The 19,698-nt window shown below is 34.2% G+C and overlaps 1 pseudogene; it reads right to left on the reverse strand.

Annotated features, from left to right (window-relative positions):
* Positions 1-14,792: 14,792 nt before the first annotated feature.
* Positions 14,793-18,898, reverse strand: LOC136998701 (uncharacterized; annotated as a pseudogene).
* Positions 18,899-19,698: the final 800 nt, after the last annotated feature.

Raw genomic sequence — 19,698 nt, forward strand, 5'->3', positions numbered from 1 at the left:
AATTAAAGCGATACAGATAAATATTAAAAGTACTATTTATACATAATTATTATTTCAATATTTTTACTATTCTGTAATATTACTAAAATCATGTCATATATTCTTGAAACATTTATGAAAAATATGTTACTTTGTGAGAAGGGAAACTAACCTTATAATTAGTAGTAGGATTGAGTTTTGAAGTTGAAGGTGCAGTCTCCAGAAGATTTTTACCCAAAAACTATAATTAAATAAACGTTATTATTAACATTGATTAAGCAGAAAGTTATTAAAAATTTTAATATACAATTTTATAAGTGTTACCAAATTAACATTTTCATTAATCTTCTTCAAATTGCTCAGAACAGTTTCCGCCATGTCTTTTATCTTTGGCAGATCTAAAAATCAAATATAAAAAAGTTATAAATAAAGAAAAAATGGTACAAAATTACGATATTTAAATACATACTTAATGACATAGGAAAATACTCTCTTAATGTACAAATGACAAAATACAAAATGTACTAAAATTTCTGAAATTAAAAAATTCAGTTTCTGATGGATTAATATAACAGTGTACGAGGTATAATATATAACGAATAACAAACTTTCTAAGGAATGTAGAATAACCTATAGTGCAGTGTTTTCTTTTTTTAACGATTTATTTTCGAACTTCAATAAGTCATTCTTCACTCCCAAATCATTTTTTGACATTTTGGAATAATTTTCTTCATCTGAAGATGTTCCATAGTCAATCTATTTACAAAAGAGGAAGAAATCGTATCATTACTTTTGAAAACTTTAGATTATTGTTTTTCCTATTTTAAAAAATAAAAATAAATATTTACTTCAATTGGAGATCTTTTAGATGTTTTTAATTCTTTAAGTAATTGTAATGATTTTGATTCATTAATTTTATTTTTTGTTACACCAACTTTGTTCTATATTCAAAAAAAGTTCAAAATTATTATACAATATAAACGTATTTATATTAGTATTTAAAGTTATATGTTATTTATAAAATTTAACCATTTTTTTCTTTGAACGTATTTCACTATTTTCATCATCATCACCCCATTCTTTTCTTCGTATTATTTTTCGATCTTCTTTGGTTGGTTGTAATACGCCATATTCTGTTAAAATCTCTATACTCGCACATTTTTACCCATTCTTAAAAATTAGAATCAGAAAAATTTAAATACAATTATTCAACAAATATTATCTTAAAGATACACATACAATCAGGGCTTAATTTCGACCGGAATAGCGTTCCAATTCTTTTAAAATCTGGAATTTAATATTTATTTAATAAATATCAGAAGAAGAAATATCTTTTTCATGCGTTTCGGTTCTTATTTTTTTAGAAATTAAGCTCTGCGTACAATTCAATTAAAATTATGATTATAACTTTAATCAAAATTAATTTAAAAAAAATGGTGATCATATATAATAAAATACAACTATCTATCGAAACTCTCTTTATATATCTATATGTACATATGCCAGTCTATTAATCGAAAGTATAGATATCTACAATAAATAATATTAAATTATTATACTTATTACTTACCTTCAAAAGCAAGTAACTTAACCACAACCACCTGCCATTGACACGTTTTCAATCGTTTTTTCATATTTGATGTCGGTGCAATGTCGCAATTAGACCATTTTATTTCAACTTCAATATTGTTTTCGATTAATCTGGCAAATTCTTCTTTTTCTGTGACTTTTTGCAGAAGCCAATCTTGATAACCAATTGCTATCTTTTTATCCTCGTTCACAAATTCAAGCAGAATACAGTCGTTATCATTCATTTTTATTATCGTTTTGCAAGCAGTTGCTATTATAATATATAATAACTACTATAATCTGCTAAGATCTGTTGACAACTATACACATTCATCGCAATATTATAAATCTGACTTAGAGAATAAGAACACAACATACGAGTGACCAGAAACAATTGCAAGGTATAATCTTACTCATTGTGAGTCTGACTTCTCCAGTGAAAATGAAAATAATTTAGAAGAAAATTATCTTAATTATTCTGAAGATGAAAACAGTGATAATTATAATAATGACAATGTAGATATTCACAAAAATGAAAGCGACAGTGAAAGTAATGAAGACAACGAAGAATATGAGAATCAAATACAAGTAATTTCAAGAAATTCACTATTTAGAACTACTATTTTATTGAAATAAATGTTATATTGGCATTGAGAATATAGCATTAAAGAAATAGAGAATTATAAAACTAAATAGTAATAAAAAAAATTTATTACAATTAATAAATTCAAGGCAACATATAATGTAAGAAGTATATATATATATATATATATAATTCCTATTTCAGAAAATAAATAACCTACAATTATTTAAAATAATATAAATGCTTTGCTTTTACAAACTATTTTTTTGTTTTTCCAGAATATGCATTCAGTAAGAATAACGTTCATCATAACATGGATGTATATTTAATGTATATGTATAAAATTTTTTTTGCAGGATATAATACGGGTCCCCATATATGAAGGATGTAATTTGACTAAAGAAGAAAGCCAATTATTAATTATGGGAACAGCTATTCGAAACAAAATGACGGACGTAGGATTGGAAACTTTACTTAAAATTGTAGATTGCCATTTGCCACATACGCAATACAATTCAAAGTATCATTTTCTTAAAACGTTTCCAAAGGTACAAGCTAATATATATTACTTTTGTCCAAAATGTTTAATAATATTGAAGTTTGAAAACTGCAACAGAGTGGAATGCAAAAATTGCGAAAAAATTTACGATCGTCGTCGATTGCAAAGACAATTTAATTATTTTTATCATCTTCCATTGAAGGAACAGTTAATAAAACTAGTAAATGTGTAGTAAATATTCTACAGTAAACACAAAGTTATTTACATATTTTAGAAAAATGTCATATGAAAGCGATGTTATAAATGGAAACATATATTATCAGTTGAGAGAAAAAAATATTATTTCTGATCAAGACATTAGTATTCAATGGAATACAAATGACGAAGAAATATTTAATTCGTCAAAATATTCTATATGGCCTATCCAAGTATCTATTAACGAATTACCTTATAGAATTAGACGTGATAATATTTTACTTTGTGTGGATTATGATTTAATTCTGAGAAACCACCTATGGAACTTTTTCTTAGACCATTTATAGACGAACTTCTTGAGTTACATATTAATAGAATTGAATGTAATACATTCAACTATCAAGAACCTATATTGATTAAAGTTCATGCGCTTTTCTCACTAGTTAATTCAGTTGCTCGACCTTTGATTCAAAATATTAAACAATTTAATGGAAAATATGGATGCTCTTATTGTCTTAATAAAGGAGAACACATTGCTATTGGAAGGGGGTACACACGAGTATATCCTGGTGATAAGGGAGTAATGCGTACGATAACAAAACATAACATATGTTGAAAGGGCAGTTGAAAAACAAAAAGCAGTAAAAGGTGTTAAGGAGCCTTCTATTACAATGCTTCTGCCTACTTTTGATGTGATTCATTCATTTCCACCAAAATACATGCATTCGTGTTTATTGGGTGTCACAAAATTGTTCGGTACGTCTTGGTTTGATTCCAAAAATAACAATAAAGATGGGTATTTAGGTTCTAAAATCACTGAATTCAACGAAAAATTACTTGCTATTCAACCTCCTTGTGAAATTACGAGAACTCCACAATCAATGAAAGATAGTAAATTTAAAACAAATAATTGGAAATTTTTTTTATTGTATTATTCGCTGATTTGTCTAAAAGATATAATGCCACAGAAATATATTAAACATTGGTTGTTGTTTGTATACAGTATAAATATTTTTTCAAAAACAAAAATTGAAGAAGACGAGTTATTTAAAGCAAAAACGACACTTCGCGAATTCGTTTTAAATGTGGAGTCGTTGTACGGAAAGGAGTATATGAAATACAATGTATACCTATTGCTTCACATACCAGAGTATGTAAGAAATTACGGTGCTATTTGGGCTTGGTCAGCGTTTCCTTTTGAACATTTTAATGGTATTATAGCAAGTTTATTTCATGGAACTCAATGTATACCTTCGGAAATCTGTAAATTATATTCCAGATTAAGATATATTAAACAACAATCTGAAATTTTCAATAGACCAAACTGTAGTGTTCAGGGAAAAGCTATATTCCGATATACATATGGCAATTTAGTGTCAGTAACATGCGAGCATAATTTCCATTCTGAATTTAAACTATATTGCCAATAAGTTTTGCTATTTGGGTACATTTAAATTTCATAAAAATATTTTATATATTTTTTTTTTTTTTTTAAATAAGTACTATATTCATGTACAAAGCTAGTATAAAAATACAAACAAAAGTCAATAATAGCAAAAAGGAAAAAAATTAAAAAAGACTAAAAACTAAAAATAAGAGACTGATTGAAAAATGATACATTTAATTAAAATGTTAGTACAAAGATGTATGTAAATATCTTTTTTCAAAGGAAATAATGTTTTGTTTATTATATATGTAACATATTAGTAACATATAAAATGTAAAATGTGATATATATTTTTATTTAATAAAATTGGAATTCTATTCTTTTTAATTTAGTCTTCAATTATGGTCTACACAAGATTATGTGAAATAACATTTAATTTGCAAAGCATTTAAATATTATTAATTGGTTGATTCAACGTTGAAATTACATCGAAGTGATAGTCGAAAATTCGTCAACATTTTGTTCCACTTTGATGTTGATTCGACCAGAATTTCTACATATGGTTCTCGACGTTAATTCAACGTTGTATCAACTATATATTTCTGACTGGGATATACGTACAGCTGCCAGTGAAACCACCCCTGCTCCTAAAGAAAGGGCTGAACAAAAGGTCAGCCACCCAATAGAGATCAGAGATTTAATCAAAGAACGAAGAAAAGTAAGACGTATCTGGCACAGATCCAGAAATCCTAAGGACAAAAGAATTTTTAACCAGATAAACAACACATTAAACAAACTAATTAAAGAGTTTAAACAAAACTGCATTAACGAGTACCTGAGTGGATTGAGTTTTGGGGCCGATCAAGACTACTCCCTGTGGAAGGCAACACGCAGATTTAAGAGACCTCTTATCTAAATGCCACCAATCAAGGATGCGCAAGGACAATGGATAAGAAGAAACGAAGAGAAGGCCGAACTGTTCGCGCTGCATCTTGCAGCAGTATTCCAGCCTCACGACATTCCGTCTGGAATGGACATAACCATTGAACCAATCGTCTGAACCATTTAAATTTATCACTCCAATGGAAGTGGCCAGAGAGATCGATAGTAATATTAACCCAAAGAAGGCTCCTGGATACGATGAAATCTCCCCAGGACTCCTCAAAAAACTCTGTAAGAAAGCAATCGTCATGGCGACATACTTGTTTAATGCTTGTCTCCGGCTACATTACGTACCGAGCTGCTTCAAAACAGCACAAATAATTATGTTGAAAAAACCAGACAAGTTAGTAGAACAGGTCGCATCATATAGACCCATATCGTTGCTATCTTCGATATCCAAATTGTTCGAAAAGCTCCTCTTGAGACGTCTCAAATCACTTATCAGCATTCCTGATTTCCAATTTCGGTTCAGAAATAAACATTCAACGATAAACCAAGTACATCGAGTAACAGCTGTAATTGTACGGACGTTCGAAGAAAAGTACTGCTCGACAGTACTTCTCCTGGACATCTCCCAAGCGTTCGACAGGGTTTGGCACCAGGGTCTCATCCGCAAGATGAGCAAATTGTTACCACAAAATGACTGTAAATTACTTGAATCATATCTTTTTGACCGCAGGTTCAGAGTTTCACATAAGGAAGCCTATTCTAGCTTCTACTCAATCCAAGCAGTACCACAAGGCACCTTGGCCCCCTCCTGTATCTCCTTTATACTGCCGATAGTCCAACAACAAAAAATACGTTCGTTGGAACTTTTGCAGACGACACCATTATCATGGCCACAGACATCTCTCAAACCAGGGCAGTTAAAAAACTTCAGCATGCCCTAGACAAGGTCAGCCGTTGGACTTCGGACTGGAAAATCAAACTAAACGAGTCGAAGTTAGTCCATGTTACATTTGCGCCGCGCAAAAAAGATAGCAACCTCAATACTTACCTCAACGGGGTCCAAATCTCCCAAGAAGAGTCAGCTAAATATCTGGGCCTACATTTGGACCACAGATTGAACTGGAAACACCATGTGAGACAAAAAGCAGAGCAAATCAAGCACAAACAGCGACAAATGTATTGGTTAGTTGGTCATTACTCCTAACTTAACTTCTAAGCGATTTATCTACCAATCAATCATAAAACCAATTTGGATGTACGGAATCCAGCTCTGGGGTTGTACCAAACAATCCAATAGAGACGTTATTCAACGCAGTCAAAACAAGTTTCTCTGCATGATCACCAACGCCTACCGGTTCGTGACCAACAAGGAAATCCACGATGACCTGGGCGTAAAATGGGTAGAAGAAGTTATTCGAGAATATGCCAATAAACACGAGAGAAGACTTCTCGAGCATACCATGTTGAAGCGATTCAACTCGGCAAGCCGCTTGATGACGTTTGCGTTAACGTGTCTGATACTTTTTGTTTTGAAACTATCAATTTACTTATAATTGAAAGCAATTTGCAATGTATTTAACAAGTTAGCTATTTTAACCCGGTTCACGGTCACTACCAGTCGCGCCAGTATCACTGTCCAAATTGTACACCCGTTTTTATCTCACTTATCTCGCACTTTTCAGAGCTCAGTCTGAACATCCGTTCACTTCGGTAGTCAGACGAAGACTATAACTGTGTTATATGAATTATAATTTTTAGGACTGTGTTATATGTGTTATACGTGTTAACTGTGTTATACGTGTTATAATTTTTAAGACAAATTCAGCGATAATGTTTGAAATACATGTAATTACAATGAAATAGGAATTTAAGTAAACACATGTTTTAAAGCAAATTCTTTCCTTTTATTAATTTAAAGTTATTAAAAATTACTTATTTAAAATTTGCTTATTTAAAAATTCAATCATACGTTAGCTCCATTGAATTTATTTGTATTCATTAAATTTTTGCAAATTTAAGCCGTTTTTGTCTTATAGGCCTTTTGAAAGAAATTGCTGAACAGGTAGATAAATGTGACAAAGACTGTTAGAAAGAAATAAGTTAGAGCCTTTGTCATTCGGCAGTCCAGAGCCAACGTTGTTATTAGATAGAATGACAGCATTCCAAAGTGCGACTGAAATTTGATAAATAATTTCAATTATTACATTTGAATCATTATATTATAATAAATCTATGTATAATTATTATTTCTTCTAATCTTTTTTTATTAAATAAACAAATATAATAAAAATATATTAAGCACACTAATTGAAAAGAATAGCTGGGAATAATAAAATAAAACGTTTAAAAGTAATGTCGACATTAAATTCAATTATTAAGTTATAGAAATGTAATCGCGTATTGAAAAAAATGGACGAGAATTAATTCAATGTTAATTGAAATAAGATTCGAATAATCTGTATAAATTATTATTTATAATTATTATTTAAATTATTATTTGTATATATTACATCCTATATATATATATATATTTATTTCTTGTAATTTCTATATTTCATAGAATTGATGCCGAGCAATAAATACATTAATTGTAAAACATATCAATTTCAAAATTATTACATTTATGATGAAATCAGCATTACATATATTTATAATTAACTTTATTCACATGTATTATTTATAAATACATTAAAAAATTAAAACTATTAAGAAAATAAAAAAACAAAAAAATTTAATCAAAATAAAAAAATATTTATTTAAAAATGCAAAAAAAAACTTGGCGCTGCTACATCTCCAAATATTGGCGTTCAGAAATTCACTGCCTGTCCTAAAATCTACAGTTTACGTTACGTACATTGTAGATTTTCAATACTGGCAATGAATTTCGGAACGCAGCCCTCATAAAGCAATGAAAATGAATAATAATATAATAATTGGCATGATTAATTGACATCATGTAATAAATTGACATCATGTAAATTAACATGCAGTTCAGTGTAGCAGCGCCAAGTTTTTTTTGCATTATTTCTCTATGTGGAATATTGTTTTTATTTTTTATGTTTTATCTAATAGATGGCAGTATGGTATAGGATGGAGGGCAGCACCAAGATCTATAGAGAAAAGGTTACCTCACGCGCAAAGAGGGACGAGCGGCAAGAGGGGCAATGATGATCTCATCGACAAACAGTAGCTGTCTCTCTCGCTTTAGTGTTTTCTCTCTCGCTCCTTTAATATAGAAATGCTTTGAGTTTTTATCGAAAAAATACTTTTATTTTGTAAAATATTGATAGCACTGGAAATTGCGTAATAATAATTGAAAAGTAAATTAGAAAGGCGCTATAAATTACATATATTTCAAATTATAGCGCTAGATATTTAACGTTTATAATGTTAAATATCGCTGCAACAGATGAATTTGTAATACAAATTGCTTTGTACTCGTATTTAGACTGTAATATCAATGAAAATAAAATATAATTTGGGGATATACACAAAAAACATCATTTGTAAAGTAGTAAAATAAAAGAAAAAATAGTACATATTTAAAAATTATTTTTAAAATAATATTTACTGTTTATATGCATTATTTACAAAAGAAATACTATAAAGAAATTTATTTTTTATATTTAATTGTGAAAACCTCAAAAATTGTCAAGAAATTGTAACTGAAATTCATAAATGTAAGTACAATTCTAGGGTAATATAAAAAGCATCATACACAAATTTATTATGATACAAACTTAAATAATGAAATTGTAATATATGTTTCAACATTGCAAATGTAAATATTTATATGATAAAATTAACAAGGTGTTAACAATTTTCAAATATTTGCTAATAAAATATTATTGAGAGAAATGTTTCTGTTGAAATCTTAAAATAATTCTTTAAAACAAATATGATGGGGTATATATTAGGGATCATTAAATATGCGGCAACATTGTGATTATAAAATTTTATAAGTATCTATAATAAAAATTAAGTATAATAAATATAATAAGTATACAAGTATAATAATAAAATTTTTATAAGTATCTATAATAATAAAAATACACATATATATATATGTTGTATTAATCTGTTAATTGCGTTAAATTAATTAATAATTTTTTTATATTTATTGGCGACTCTTCTTTGATTATCTTCAGCTTTCCTCTTATTACCTACGTGCTTGCGATTTTTTTTGGCAGTATTATAAAATTTAATGCGTACATAAGTTCTTTGGAGAATAAATGCAAGCAAGTGACAGAGTTAGAAACAGTTAGACAAGGAAGAACTTTGAAAGAGAGAGACAGCTACTGTTTGTCGATGAGATCATCATGCTCTCCCCTTCCTTCATCGCCCCTCGCCACCAAGCTGTTTCTAGCTCCCCCCTTACTTCATCGTCCCTCGCCCACAACCGGTTTTCCTGAGGTAACCTTCTCTCTATAGATCTTGGAGCAGCACTACGAATCGAGCTTGCGTATTTTTGAGCCATCTGAGTAGCACACCTTGTTTATGTTCTTATTATTCTGAGACAGTACAGAAGAAAGGGAATTGTACTCGTAATTATTAATATATTATAAGTTTGATATCATCCAAGTGTTACTATTTGATTCCATCAAATAGCCTCAATCCCCACAATTGATAGCAGAGCTCCGTGGTTCGTTTAACCTCTTTCTTGAGGTTGCCGAGTGTTGAGAAACTTGCGTGAAAAAAAAAAAAAAAAAAAAAAAAAAGGATGGCAGAGAATTGGAATCTTACGAGCGTGGAACAACTTGATGATACAAACTATTTCTTATGGAGCGAGAAAATTGAGGGAATCTTAAGAACTAAGAAACTTTGGAAAAAAGTAATAAATGTGAAGCCGCCAGAAAAGCCCGAAAAAGGCGTAAATAACTATGATGTGAAATTCCGGCAATGGAATGAATGAGACGATGATAATTACGCAGCACGAACAGTAATTATTAACACTATGAGTAAAGCGCAGTTGTTGAAATATAGCCATGAAAAAAGCGCGGATAAACTGTGGAACTTGATTAAGAATAATATGGCAGCAGAAACGGAACAATTAAAGGCAAGATCACTATGTGACTTATCAAATCTGCGAATGAAAAAGGATGAAAGTATAGACGCATACATAAACAGAGCTGAAGCATTATGAAATCAGTGCGTGCAACTTGGTAGAGTAATAGAAGATTATGAATTGAGGATGTACATCATTAGAGGATTAAGGCCCGAATTTGACTAAAATGTACGAGTATTAGAAACTCAAAAGGAGATAACAATTAATGATATACGTTACGCGCTAAAACAAGAAGAATCAAGAAGATATAAACGAAAAGAAGAAAAAACATCGAGAAATGAGTATGTAAGGAAAGCAAGGGAGAAATCAAAAGGTGATATCGTATGCTATAATTGCGGAATGAAGGGACACATTTCAAGCGAATGCCGAAATAGACAAAAATGTTTTAACTGTCAAGGACTCAATCATATTGCGGCAGATTGTAAGGAACCAAAAAGGAACATACCGCGAGGAAGAGGTTATAGAGGTGCATCGAGAGGAAGAGGAACAGGACGAGGTTTCGGACGGGCTGAGGTTACATTGAAAACTACAGGCGAAGCGGTGTTATCAGTAAGAGACAGAGTACATGTGAGTACAACATGCAATAAACAAGATAATAAAGAGGTAATGCATAAAAATTATATGTGGTTATTAGACTCTGGCGCGACAAATCATATAGCAAATAGCGAGGTTATATTTAATAATATAGAAAAAGATAGAAGAGATATCTCGTTAGCAGACAAAAACGGAAAGAAATTACTTTCTAATGGACGAGGAGAGATAATAATGACGCAACATATAAAATACGATAAAATACGACTCAAAAACGTATTATGTGTACCAGATATTAACATGAACCTTTTATCTGTAGCAAAAATAACAGACTATGGATATAGTGTGAAATTTAATAAAAATGAAGCCATTGTCTACAGGAATGAAGGTGAAATAAAAATGACAGCTGTGCGAGAAGAAAATGCGTACTATGTGAGATCATAATAAAAAATGAAATAGCTGCAACAGCGGATGACATCGATATTTGGCATAAGAGGTTTGGACATGCAAATAGGAGGCTTATTGAGGAGATGAAGAAAAAAAATCTGGTGACAGGAATGAACGAATGTAAAGAGCAGAAGCAGTGTGAACCATGCGTCGAAGCAAAAGTGTGTCGAAAAGCACATCCTAGATTGATAACTAAAAAAACAAATAAGTTTATGGAGCTATGGCACATGGATTTAATTGGCCCAATACATCCTTTGTCACGAGGCGGTAAAAAATACATATTTACGATAATAGATGATTATTCCAGAGTAATATTTGTTGAACTATTAAATAAAAAGGGAGAAGCAATGGAAAAACTAAAAAATTTAATTATTTTGAAGGAAAACCAGTCTGGACAAAAATTGAAAGCAATCAGATTTGATAATGGAGGAGAATTCGCAGGAAAAGAATTAGCAGAATGGTTAAAGAAGAAAGGAATAAAGCATAAATTCAGTCCCGCTAGAACCCCACAATGTAATGAGGTAGCAGAAAGGGCAAACAAGTCCATAATAGAAATGACCAGAGCAATAATGGCGGATTCGAAAATGCCAATGGATTTCTGGGCACAAGCAACGTGTACGCCAATGCATATTAAGAACAGGAGCAAATCAAGTGTGCATGGAAAAACTCCGTATGAGATGTGGAATGGAAGAAAACCAAATGTCAAGCATATGAAAAGATTTGGCTGCATGGCATATTTAATGAATAAAGGAGAGCAAAGAAAAAAATTTGATTCGAAGATTATTAAAGAAATATTAGTAGGATATGCAGCAAATAATACTTACAGAGTTTATATTCCAGAAACAGGAAAAATAAAAACGGATTATGACGTCAAATTCGATGAGAGTAAAAAAGGATGCGAATTATTGAATAAAGAAGAATGGCAAAAGCATATAATAGATGAAAAATTGACAATTGTAGGAATGGAGATAGAAGACAATGAAAGAATGGGAGAACAAGCTAAAATTCAGGAATATGAAGAAAATGAAAGGACAGAATCTGAAAATAGTGACTATGAGGATGCAGAGTCAGAAGAACTTGATGATAGGCGCGAGACAGAAGATACAGAAGATAAAAATGAAGAATGTCTAAGAGAAGATGTGGATGTGGATGAAATCCAAGTACGACCGATAGAAATAAAGACTAAAAGAAGACCAAGAGGAACTACAAAAGCTATGATAGAAATACAAAAAATTTTAAGGCGTGAAGAAGAGGAAAGAAAAAGGGAACAAGAAAATGTTAGGAGATCAGAAAGAATAAAAAATCAACATTCTGCGATGATAATTACAGATAAGGATATTCCAAAAAACGTTCAAGAAGCAGAAAGATCAAGCAACTGGAAATGTTGGAGACAAGCTATCAGTGAAGAATTGGCATCAATGAAGAAACATAAAGTATGGGATACTATGCCTAGACCTAAAAATAAAAGAGTCATAAAATGCAAATGGGTGTTTGACATAAAGGAAGACCCGAATACAGGGCAACGAAGGTATAAAGCAAGACTCGTCGCACTAGGATGTGGACAACGTCCAGGGGTAGATTATGGGGAAACGTTTGCTCCAGTAGTGAGAATAGAGACAATAAGATTGTTATGTAGTATAAGTGCACAAGAAAACAGGAGGTTGAAGGTCTACGACGTAAAAACAGCATTTTTACATGGAAGATTAAAAGAAGAAATATTTATGGAATTACCAGATGGGCTACAAGTTAACAAGGAACAAGTCTGTAGATTAAAGAAGAGTATATATGGATTGAAACAAGCTGGAAAATGCTGGAATGAATTTCTTACCAATGTTCTAATAAAATGTGAATTAAAACAGTCTAAGGAAGACCCATGCTTGTTTTATGCAAAAAGGGAAAACAGATTCTTATACTGCGGAATACATGTGGACGATATGTCGACTGTGTCAAGCGATGATAAATTTGAGAAAAGTTATATATAATAGATAAGATAAAAGAATACATAGACATTAAGGACCTCGGGGAAGGAAAAGTTGTGTTGGGAATGCAAGTGAATCAAGAAAAAGGAAAAATATACGTACACCAGAAAAATTATATTGAAGAACTACTTGAGTTATATGGAATGAGAGAATGTAATGCTGTGAAGACGCCGATAGATGTAAACACAAGGATGGGAAATTGTGAGGAAAGTAAGAAAGCTGACATTCAAGCATATCAGGAATTGATAGGAAAACTTATGTACTTAAGTGTACATACACGACCAGATCTATCATTTGCACTAAGTTGTTTATCACAATTCAACAATGATCCAAAGGAAATGCACATGACAGCATTAAAGAGAATTCTTCGATACTTGAAAGGGACTATTGATTATTGCCTCGAGTTTAAAAGGGAGAACTCAACAACAAAAATAAAATGTAAATCTGATGCATCGTGGGATAGAACAGAAGACGCAAAATCCTTTACTGGATTACTATTATATGTGAATGGAAACTTAATACATTAGAGAAGCAAGAAACAGTCAATAGTTGCGTTGTCTTCAACAGAAAGCGAATTAGAAGCCATGATGGAAGGATTAAAGGAAACAGTGTGGAGCTCTAGATTGTTACATGAAATTGAACCTTCGGAAAAAACATCAAAAAAATTAAATTGTGATAACTTGAACGTCATTAAATTGGCGAACGGTGGAAATTTCAAAACTAAATCTAAACTGATGAACCAAAGATGCCACTACATCCGAGAGACTGTGAGTAAGGAGAATATTATAGTGAGACATGTACCAAATGATAGTATAACAGCAGATTGTCTAACAAAGCCACTGACAGGTCCAACTTTATCTAAACATATAAAAAAGATTATGAACACTATGGATTGATAAAACCAAGGGGGCGGATTGTGGAATATTGTTGTAACGGTGCGAATTTATTTCGCGATCTTATTGCTAAGCGCGGAATAGCTCGCCGGTGCCAGGATTCGGGATAAGCGGTTAGACAGGGAGACTCCAATCAACTAGACCAATTAAGGGTAACAAAACAACTATATTCTTAAACAAAAGAGTAATAATACATTTGCAAAGCAATTATGGAGGGCAAGCGGTAGCCATCGAACAAGCGGGTGCGCATAATAAGCGGTGTATAGCGAGATCGCAAGGTGAGCGTACAAAAGCGGGGGAGCGCAAGAGGAGCGAACAAAAGCGGGGGAGCGCAAGATCGGATTTAGCCGCTATGTCCCAGAAAAAAAAACGGTCGCGAGCGGGAGCAACTAAAAGGTCGGAATACGCCGCGGAAGAATACTAACTAAAGAATACAAGCTAAAGAATACAAACTAAAGAATACAAACTAAAGAATACGTAAATCTACGAAGGAACGGTAAAATGGATTGCTAGGAAGAGCCGAGTCGGAGTGCTTCTCGGTGGCTCGGGAGATCTGCAGCGTGCTCACTGCAGACCGGGACGGTGCCTACTGGCCGGAGCGACAGCCTTATATACCCGGCCGCCCCACTCGGCGGCAGCATTCCGGTGACGCATTACGGTGACGCATTACGGCGACGCATTACGGCCGGCGGCTTGATGCATGGCCGATCGTCGTGGTCGATCGCGCGACTAGTAATATGGGTTAAGTTTATGTTACACTACTCCCCTCTTTAATTAGGGCGCGATGCGGGTGGCGGAATGAGGCGTGAAGAACGCGCCTGACTGTAGTGGTCGAAGCGCACTAACCATCGTCCGGCGGTGGTAATCACGTGGTATTTCCTGCTGCGGTGGGCGCCCCAGTACGGTACTTGTACCCGGGTCCCGTCTGCCAACTAGACATCCACGTCTGGTGGGGTGGTCGGAGTTGGTGGCGTCGTCGATGAGGCGGCGGCGGCGGACGATGTGCCTGATGGCCGGGTAGTCGGGTATCTCCGTGGCGGTGTCCGTGGGTTCGGCGGGGGCTCGGTTCGCCGGCCGGTCCGTGCGGAAGGTGGTGTGGCGAATGCCGCACGTAGAATCCGCATTCGCGGCGAGGCTAGTGGGCCTGCAGCCGTATGCATGGCCCGTAGCTCTGCGCTCATCCACCGCCGGGGCTAAATCGGCGGTGGTAATAACAGCCAGGCAGTTTTTTCCCGCTGCTCGCGGTCGGATCTTTGTATCCGCGTCCCTATGTTGGGCCGACTGTGATCTGGGCGCATGCAGGCGCCTCGTTGTCTGAATCGTCGGATATATCGCCGAATAGACGACGCACCTCGTCTTGCCGTGTCGACATTGCGAAGAAAACTAATTGCTAGCGGTTACTTGTTGTGTATACAAACTCGGATAGGCCGCTTTTGCGGGGTGTCGCGGCGCGCGACATAGTAAACATTATGGCTGGGCTTGCGGCGCGGTCGACCCTTGCCCCGTGTTTTATATATTAGGAATGCGGTGCGGGCCGTGTTTACATTCCGGGCGGCGCCGATTTTAGGTCTTGTACGTGCACGCGGCGATACCACCTATTATTTACCGAATTGCATAAATCGACGATGACGGGCGATATTATCGATTTTACGACTAGCGGTCCGATATACTTTGGCGCGAGTTTCGCGTTGAACGCTTCGGCTTTGTCGGAGAGGTGTCGGTCTTGCTTCCAGACTTCTTCTCCAACTTTCGGACGCCAGTCTCGGCGGCGTAGGTTATAGTGCCGTTCCTGGCGTTGGAAGGCTTGTGCTAATTGCACCCGGACGACTTCGTAGGCTCCCTCCAGCTGCTGCCGGTTCGCCTGTAGGTTCCTGCCGGTGATGGTCATGATGCGGTCTTTGGGGTGTGGCCCGGCTAGTTCTCGACCGTGGTTGAGGAAGGCCGGAGTATAGCCGGTGACCTCGTGCCGGGCGGTGTTGTACGCGAATTGTAACTAGAGATGGCCAAAAAAATGAATTGAATCGATTCCCGTGAATCGATTCAAATCGAATAAGGCCGATTCGATCTATCTTAATAATCGAATAATTTGAATTGATTCAATTTGATTCAATTCAATTTATGATTTAATATTTTTGTATTTTATTAATAAATTATTATTTATAGAACAGGTTATAGACAGATAGATAGATAGATTTAGATAATTTTTTTATTTATTAAGATATATTTAGATATAATTAATAATAATAAAAGATATAATTTTACATTAAAGAAAATTATAAAGTACCTAACCACTGTTCTTTGGATAGAGATCCAAGAAATAATAATTTTGATAATCTCTTTGGAGACAATCTGTTTCTTTGTTGTGTTATTATGTTCCCTGCTTTTGAAAAGAGACGTTCTGAAGGAACTGATGTTGCCACAATTGGTAGAAATTGCTTCATAACTTTATATAAGCTTTTATAAATCATTTTCATATTTGTCCAATTTTTTAATGGGTCGTCTAAGCGATCAATCACGGGCTGATTTAAATATTGCTTTAATTCAATGTCTTCTGAATCATCGTTGGACCGACTATTAGCAGAAAGAACTAATTCATCATGTAAAGACCACAACGAATGTTCTGAAGATGCTACAATTTCCTCCGTAATCGAAAGGGTTTGTTCTCTAACTTCTCTAAGATTTGAATGATCTGGTAGTTCTCTAAGTTTAGTTGTTATTTTTCTCATTGCGTTTACAAGAGCTAGTGGATTTTGAAAATGTAGCTTTTTAAATCTAGGATCTAATAATGTTGCTACCGCCCAAATTTAATTATCCTCGATGTTTTTAAAGCGTTTATTTAATTTGTTACGTCCTGATAGATGTAGAATTTTTTTCGTTGGGCTCGGCGATCGACGTAAACGGACCTGACCGCACGAGCCGAGCGGCACGTTTAGGACTTGCGACGGGTCAGCGACTGGAAGAGTCGTTTTTACTCCGTCAACAAGTCAACCGCTCGTGGTTCCCTTTTTGGGTCAAGGAATTGAATCCCTATTAGAGAGGAGGAAAAAAAAAACAAATGAGCCACCAGGAATAGGAATGTAAAACCCTATCTACTAGCTAGAGTTCCCGTAGGTGGAATCCAAGAGTATGACTAGTTGGTGCCAGTTTTTTCTTTTTATCTCTTACTCTAACCGTCTGGAGTCGGTTAAGGACTCCAGCTACCGCGAAGTTTTGACTTTTACGGTTTTTCTGGCGACGATAGGCACGCTGAGCGGCCAAGGTGAGTTTTGTTGGTTCCGCGTTTACTAGGTCTGGTATTTAATGAAAAGAAAAGAATCGTGTAGTCTGATCAGGACGTAACAAATTCATTAAGCAAATGTTGTTTAAAATTTTTCACAATATCCGAATCAGGAAAACAATTCTTGATTGCATTGCTCATGCAGTTGACTAAAGGAATTACAGTGCTACAGGTAACATAATTTTGTCCAGAGAGTTCTTTTGTAACCAGTTCAATAGGTCTTAACAGATGAACAATTTCTTTTAAAATATTAAGCTCATTACCAGTTAGCATTGGCGGTGCACGAGGAAATTTTAACAAAGTAGAATTTACTATATCCGCTAACAGAATAAATCGTTCTAACATATAGAAAAGAGAATTCCATCTTGTTGGACATTCTTGAATGAGCTTTAAAAATGTGCTATCTGTTTTACCATGCTGTTCCTGAATCCTCCGTATCTCATCTGCAGCACTGACACTCTGCTTACAGAAGGTCACAATAGTTTTAACCTTTTTAATTACATTTTTGATGTCTTCCGTAGATTCAATTGCTTTTGTCGGAACTAAATTCAATAAATGCGCAAAGCATGAAATGTGTTTGTTTTTGCCAAAAAGATCGCTCACAGCTTTTACTATATTTGCCGCGTTATCTGTCACTACAGCAATAACTTTTTCTAATTGAATATTCCAATCGTTGCAAAGTTCCTCCAATTGTTCTCCTATTAAAGCAGCTGTATGACTCTTTTTTAATTTAATGACGCCAATAGTAACGTTGCATAGATTTTCTTCTAAATAGTGAACGGTAACTCCTAAATAACTTGTTGTTTGCATTTCTGTCCAAATATCTGTAGTCAATGTAAAGTGCGATACAGAAAGAAAATGATTTTTTATTTTCTTACTCAAGTAGTCATATTCCTTATCCAATCCTCTTGTTATAGTTTGCCGACTAGGTATTTTATATAAAGGAATAGCAGTTTTCATAAATATTCGAAACCCTTCATTTTCTACAGTAGATATTGGTAAACAATCCCTTGCTATCATATAAAGTAAAGCTTTAGTAATTTTCTCGTTTTGAACACCCCCACCTAGGAAAAAATATATAATGTTTATACAAATATTTATACCTACTTATTAATCAATATCTAATATAGTTTCACTTACTTGAATATGAATTTATGCTATCAAATGCAAAATCAATTGGAATTTGTCTTTTCTTTTTGGTAGTTGATGTTGATGAAGTAGTTGATGATGAAATAGCTGAAGATCGCTTTCTGCTCTCACTGTTCTCAGAACTAAATTCTTCATCAAAAGAAGCGGCTGAAGTTGAAGGCTGTAATATTTACATAAATTACTAAGTATAAATATTTTTAAAATCATAGTTTTTACAATTAGCTTACAAACTCAGATAGCACATATGTTCAAAATACATCCAAAGGACACTCAAAGACTCAAAAGATCCAATTTCTGTTGTCTTCAAGACATCTTTGGCATATCCTTTAAACATAGATATGCTATAGCTGTCTGAAAACTTACCCGTGATCTTTCGTATCCGTAATCACATATCATCCTTATCTGTTGAGAACTTCGAGCCACGCAAGATGAAATAGCTTCTGGTTCTGGACTTGGTTCTGGTGGAATTGGTGAATCCAAATCCAAAACTATCTGAGATTGCACAGATCGTAAAGAACTCGCACTCACGCATGATAAATTTGAAAGACGGCTTGATGAATGCGATTCTTGCTCAAATTCACAAATTTTTGTTTTATTAATGTGTTTTCGTTTTAAATGATTATTTAAATTAGTTGTATTGCCGCAGGTTTTCATAACAACATTGCACAACCTACAACGTGCTGTTGTAGAAGATTCTTGAATAAAATACTTCCATACACTTACTCTCGGTGGAGGCATTATAATTGCAGAAATAATAATACAAAAAAATTTTGTTATTTTTAATTTTTTATTGCACATTTAACAATTGATGCAACAATTAAGTTAGATACACATTAATGCGTAAGCATTAAGCATAGCTACACTCTGTGATTCTATTGGCTACACGTATTGTATTACACAGCAACAAGAGCTAATAGAGTCAAAGCTAATAGCTGATAGAATCGCAGAGCGCGGCTTACGCATTTGCGTGATAATGTGTATCCGGCCTTAGGCTGGCGTCCCATGGACTGATATTTTCCGCGTAACGCATATCGCCTAACCCAATCAGAAATGTCCTACGTTTGTTGTTTGGCCTATTTCAAAAAGTTGATTGGTTACGCGATACGATTATGGCTTCTGCACACAGGACACGGTCAAGATTTATAGAGAGAAGGTTACCTCAGTAAAACCGATTGAGGGCGAGGGACGATGAAGTAAGGGGGGAGCTAGAAACAGCTTGATGGCGAGGAGCGATGAAGGAAGGGGGGAGCTAGA

This window comes from Linepithema humile, chromosome 3, assembly GCF_040581485.1.
Source record: "Linepithema humile isolate Giens D197 chromosome 3, Lhum_UNIL_v1.0, whole genome shotgun sequence".
In the NCBI taxonomy this organism is placed as follows: Eukaryota; Metazoa; Arthropoda; class Insecta; order Hymenoptera; family Formicidae; genus Linepithema; species Linepithema humile.